Source organism: Solanum lycopersicum, chromosome 10 (assembly GCF_036512215.1).
Source record: "Solanum lycopersicum chromosome 10, SLM_r2.1".
NCBI classification, from domain to species: domain Eukaryota; kingdom Viridiplantae; phylum Streptophyta; class Magnoliopsida; order Solanales; family Solanaceae; genus Solanum; species Solanum lycopersicum.
This window is the reverse complement of record NC_090809.1, coordinates 40804641-40811229: the sequence shown is the minus strand read 5'-3', so window position 1 is coordinate 40811229 and position 6589 is coordinate 40804641. Positions and strand designations below refer to the sequence as shown.

General features: G+C 39.0%; 1 pseudogene; it reads left to right on the top strand.

The window, feature by feature from the left end:
• The first annotated feature begins 5374 nt into the window (after positions 1-5374).
• LOC138338841 (uncharacterized) lies at positions 5375-6348 on the top strand (annotated as a pseudogene).
• The last annotated feature ends 241 nt before the right edge of the window (positions 6349-6589 follow it).

Here is a 6589-nt window from a genome sequence, read left to right as displayed (position 1 = left end):
GACGTTACAGTGAAGAAATGGTCCGAGAGCTCTACGCATCCTACGTAGTGACTCTGCGATCACAGATAGATAGTCGGGTGCCCCCGCTAAACAGGCCCCACTAGAGCAGGTCCGAGTACCGGGCGTACAGGTTGACATTTCCCTGCCTACCATCCACCGATTTCTATACGGCGAGGGTGTTGATGCTACTCGGACCCCTCTCACTTCCGAGTTTGATTACCGGTGGTAGATAGTTAAAAATGGCCAGTTCCTACGCGAGCCATCACATAGAGAGACCACTAAGAGGTGGATGGCTCTGCACCTGTCAGTTAATGGAGAGGGCACCGACTAGGTAACTGAGACAAAGGGGGCCATCAAGAAGGTGAACCTCACTTTCACGGTGAAGTTCTTGTGGCTGATTATCCGTCACTTTCTTTCCCCCACAGCTGTTAATAATATCGTTACATGGGATCGAGCAGTTTTGATGGAGGCGATGATAGACGGGTTCGCGATGGACTTTGTGTGGCTTCTATAGGCAGTCTTGCAAGAGAGAGATTTCAAGGTCAGTACTACTTACCCTTTCCCGTGCATGATCTTTGCTCTCTGTAGGTCCGCAGGTGTGCCTATATGCCATGTAGATCAGCTCAAGACCCTGCAGGGCACTATTGACGTCGGCCTCATTAGAGATGAGGCCAATGAGTTTGCTCCACGCGGAGGGCCCCGTCCAGAGCTGCCCCCACTTGCTGATGATCTTGCTGATACGGAAGCCCAGGCTCGCACGGCTACACAGGCAGCGTCCACTGACACTACCCAGGTCGAGTTTATCCAGGGTAGTAGGACTGCCCCTCTACCGGCACTGGTTATGCTTGCTAGGATCCAAAAATTAGAGGCACAAATGGCTACACTTCTGCATCCTATTCAGTCAAGGATGCAGAGGTCGATTACTGAGTCAGAAGAGCGCCTAGAGTGGAAAATGGTCCAGAATACAGAGCGGAAGATCGCTGATGTTCACCAGCGCTTGGATGTGTCGACCAGCCTCTCTGATGGATGTGTCGACTCTTATGGCTGCAGTTGACAGCCTTCGTGCAGATATCAACATGATCTTAGAGGCTAGGGTGCCGGAGTCTGAGGCCCCTTCTGTCGAGCCTACTGAAGACACAGTGTTGGCGGCCCTATTTGCCACTTCAGAGATTCCACCACCTCCCCCTCGAGAGAATGCCTAGAGGCGTAGGGGTCGAGCAGAGGATGAGGCGCGAGCACTGAAGAAGGAGCGCCAAGAGATGGAGGCTGCGAAGAGAGCCTCACTTGTTGAAGAGGAGACGCACCAGATGAGAGAAATAGAGTTAGCATCTGGGGCATCTAGCTCCCGCACTGTGGAGATAGCAGGAGGCACTACTGATGGTGCGGTTGTTGCCGAAGACACCAATGAGGGTGTCCAGATTGCAAAGGACGTGGATTCTAGGGAATCGGAACCACCAGCTTGCTGATCGACGGCGCTTTGCGCCATAGGTTTGCTTCACCTACCACTCTAGTATTTTAATTTTTATGCATTGGTGACTATTGCATGTTTTTTTGTTGGGGGTGGGGTAAATGGAAAGTGAGTGTTAGGGTGAAGTTTGAGTCGCCCAATTCACTATCCTCTTTTGGGGTTTTCTTGCCTTTGTTCTTTTCCCCCAAAAGACTGATTACTTTCTCTGTTGAACCGGCATGTTTATATATTTTGTACATATTTTAATTCTGGAGAATGATGGCTAAAATGATATAATAATAAACTGGAAAATGATGCATGACTAGCCATATTAAATGATAATTGTGAGGCCCTAAGCATGACATAGAGGTACACCATTGCATTACCCTAAGTCTAAAATTTGAACTAGGTGTCTAATAATCTGGTATAGTGATTAGATGTCAAGTGAGTGTGAGGAAAATTTGAATAGTCCACTATTGGTATTGAGGTAGAACTTGTCTGGTTAGTCCCGCTAAAAGTGAGTTGTTATATACAATTAGGAAAGGATCATAGGCCCTTATTCAATATAGCCCATTTGTAGCCTAAATAAAAGAAAGCAAATGAAATTTATACTTCTTTGATCCAAATGATCTAATCTTAAATTTGACCTTTCTTTTTAACCCCAACTAATCTTTTCTGGGAACAATGTGTTGGCCATGGTCCCTCCTTGGACATTTGCACCTCAGCTTATGTCAAAAGCATAATTTGAGGGTGGCTAATTCAGTAAACAACCTTCATAATGGCCCTGACCCAACTTTCGGTATTGTGTAGCTTGACTCATGGCAAAGCCATGAGTTGAGGGTGGCTATTATGAGGAATGCTCTGGAAAGTGGGGTTGAAAGAACAAAGAGAGAGAAAGAACAAAAGTAAAGTGACTCAAGAATTAGTTGAAATAAAAGTAAAGAAAAATAAAAATATACAAGAAATACAAGCAAGAAAAGAAGAGAGTCACTTACACAAATGAAGAAAGAAGAGAAAATAGCAAGGTGAGAGAATATGAGAAACTGAGCGACACAAAATGATAGAAAGTGGAAGGTTTAGCCGATATGTCAAGGAGGGCAAAAAGTCACTAAAGTACACCTAAATATACCCTACCTTACCCTGAGCCTATGTTACTAGCTAAGAAAGTCCTATCGTGATACTAAGGGTTGTATAGGGCACTTAAGGCAGTGGAAATATGGGAAGGCTTATGGAAATAGGTATGAATGAGTGTGACTTTGTTCTGATAGTGAGTGTTGAAAAGTAATCCTTATACTCAAACTTAAATCATTGTGTGAAAAATGAGGATTTTGTTTAAAGAGAGGACACTAGTTGCAATGCCAGAATTGTTAGCACCTCGGTGAGATTTTTAAGAGGATAGGTGTTAGTGCATGGCGAGTGTGTGTCATGTTCTGATACCACATAATTCAAGCCTAATAGTGATAGCGTGCATAGATTTGATGGATTAATCGGGATTGATAGCCAAATGATTGCAAAGGATGAAACATGGATACTATTGTACAAAGATTGTGTATTGAGTCATAGTGCATCGCTTGAGGACAAACAACGAATTTAAGTTGAGGGTGTTGATATACTGTGGTTTGACGGTATTATTAATTCATTTTCCTAAAGTTTACTATGCCCAAAAGCCTTTTTGTGCTAATTTTTGTATAAGTTTCTTTTTATTTTGCAGGAAATCTGTCCAAAGCTGAATGTGAAGATTTTGAGCGAAGAAATACAGAAGAGACCACCTACAGAGCTTATAACGGTCCGTAGGTGGCTACGTAGTGTAGCTGTTGAATGAAGATGGGGAAGTCTGACAAAGTGTGGGGTTACGAAGCTTGTGACGGTCCGTCGTGTCTATGACGGTCTGTCCTGCAGGTTCGTCATGAAGTTCAGAGAAGTAATCCTAGTACCCATATTCCGAGAGTTTAAGTGTTTTGGAAGGAAGGCCCTCGACGGACCATTGTGGCTATGACGGTCCGTCATACTTGCCGTCGAGGGTAATGAAGAAGGGCAGCAGAAGAAATTGCACAAGTATGGGACGACGGAGTCCATGACGGTTCGTCGTGACCATGACAATCAGTCGCGAGGTCCGTTGACCCAGCCGCGTTTTGGCAGATTTCCAGCAAATAAAGTCCTTGTTTAATTAGGTTTTTATTTTGTATAAATAGTTTGAAAAAACCTCATTTTTGAGGTTTGGCTCCGGATAGTTAGACTTTGGATCATTGTTAGACTCTTAGATTGTTAGACTTTCGATTATCATTAGACTTTTTGTGAGATTATTTATTACTTTGAGATTTTTGCAAGTGATTTTTGGTGATTAATCAAGCAAGCTTTCGGATTTTACTCTTCCTCATTGAAGTAAGTACATGAATTCTTATATAATATATTTGAATATTATGATTATGACTATGGGTAACTAAACTCCATAACTAGGGTTGTGGGAACCATAAGCAAATAATGAGATAAAACCTAACTAAAATAACAATTGTAGAATGGTGTCTTGCATGTATTAATAATTCTTTCGCTTAGATATCTTTTTTAACGGATGGCCTACGTTAGAACTCGCCTTAATGCTACTTGCCGGACCAAGGAGGTAGATAATAGGAAAATAATTATTAAAATCGATTTAGTGTATACTATCTAATAGGCTAGTATTGATTGGTACGAGGTAATAACTTAGTCAAATATCGCATACGATTCTTAATATGAGGTAAAGATAAGGGTTAGAATAGCTACACACATAGCTGGACCAAGGTGCAGAGTGAGATTTTCTTGATGCCGGACCAAGGACTTAGAAATACATAACTTATCACTTTTCATGCAAGATACTAGGAAAGAATTGTTATAGTTACAATTATCAAGTTATGAACGTGTGGGGAACACGTAAACCCTACTTACTTTGATTAATTGGTTAAAATCGAACATTCAATGTTGTTAAGTGTCTCTTTCAATTTCGTTAGTTATTTTCATTAATTTAGAAATAGAAACCCCCTTTTATTGTTTTTACATTCCAAGGAAGTCATTGACCAAACAATAATAATAACAGGTTGAAGTTAAGTGTAGACTATTTCATCATGGGAACGATCCGAACGTCACTAGTTGGGTTATTTACTTGACACGACCGCTTTATTTCTTATTTGAGAAGTAAGTTTGAGCGTATCAAAATGCGAGGCACATCTTCCACCTTCTGCTTCGCATGACCCTAGGTGAGCCTCATGTCTCAGTGGGCCCTTGTATTTTTTTTAAAAATAACTTTAGTCTAAAAAAGAGGTCTTTTTAATTTATTAAAAGAGTTTGTCCCACTTCACAACTTCTCTATACCGCAATTAACGGGAAGTCACAGAGTTTGTAAAAGATAAAAAAATATGAAGTACTAAAAGAAGACCATAAATTTAAGGGTTGCAGCAAAAAAAAATTGTTCTTCTTCCTCTTCCTCTGCAAAACAAGCAGCAAGCAAGCAAATACACAGGTATCTTCTTTCTCTTATTTCTTCTTACTTTTTAGTTTTTAGTAATTTCATAAATTGTTGATGCTTCAATATTACATACTTTTTTTTATCTTTGTAGAAAATTTTAAAATAAATAGAAATATGGGACATTTATCCTTGTTTAATGACCTATGGTGTTTTTATCTTGAAAAATCATCAAAGAAAATTTGACAATGTAATATGATAATAACGAAGATATATAACCATAGTTGTTTATCCATATATATATATATGTAGTTGTATTTCATTATTTGTTGAGTTATTATTGCATCGAATAATGCTTACATATTTTTTGTTTGAGCTTAAAAATAATGAAGAATCTGTTCAATGTCCCCTTTTTTCTGTTCATGTTATATATTATTATTTATTATTTAGAAAATATAACTGCAATATTAAAACTCCTTTTATTCCAGAAGTAAAAATGAAAGAGGACTTGTCTAGAGGCAATAGAAGGGATCCTGGTTGGAAATATAACTACATGAAGTACCCTAATGACACTACAAGAGTCACGTGCAATTTTTGTGTAGAAACAACCCTGGGAGGAATTAATCGGGCAAAACAACATTTGATCGGAAACTTTAGGAATGCAGCAAAGTGTAAAAAATCCTAGAGGAGGTTAGAGAGGAACACAAAAATTACACGGAGGAGAAAAAATAACAAAGGAAGTCTATACTAATTATTTACCTGAATTTTATGAGTTTGAATATCCAGAAAATGTAGGTGGAGAAGATGAAGTCCAAGAGATCAATCATAAGAAAAGAGGCGGAGGAAGCTTTCCTAGTGGCTCAAATAAGAAACTGTCGACATTAAAGGGACCTATGGATATATTTCTATGGAAGTGTAGAACACTTATGCAAACAAATATAAAGACTTGTGTGATAAAGAAGCAAGAGCAATGACGATTTAAAAGTAGCTCGCTTCTTTTATGAGAATGGGATCCCATTCAATGTAGCTCTGTCAAAAAGTTTTAAGGAAGCAGTTGAGGCTACAGAGAGGTAGATCCAAACTTGAAGCCTCCAAGCTACCATGAATTAAGAGTTCTGTTACTTAGCAAGGAAGTTGAGTTGACCAATGAGATTATAAATAGACATAGAGAAGAATGTGTGAAGTATGGAACTTCTATTTTGGCAGATGGTTGAACAGATAGAAAACAAAGAACTTTGATAAACTTTTTGGTGAATTCTCCAAATGAAACAATGTTTATTGAATCAGTTGATGCTTCCTCACTTGTTAAGACCAGAGAGAAGTTATCAGAATTGCTAGATAGGTATGTGGAACGCGTTGGAGAACAGAATGTGATTCAAAGTGTAAGTGATAATGGTAGCAACTTTGTGTTGTCTGGTAAGAATATATTGCCTTAAAAATGTATTTTTTATGTTTTAATTTCTAATATCGATAATAATTTTGATTTATTATTTTTAACATATCTATTTACCTTTTTTTTCTATAGTTCATCTATGAGAAAAAGACCACACATATTTTGGACCATGTGAAGCTCATTGTATAGATCTTATGTTAGAGGACATAGGGAAGATTTTTATCATCAAGAACGCCCTCCAAAAAGAAATTGCCCTTTCCGATTTCATTTATGGACACATAGGAGTCGTAAATATGATGAGATATTTCAGTAA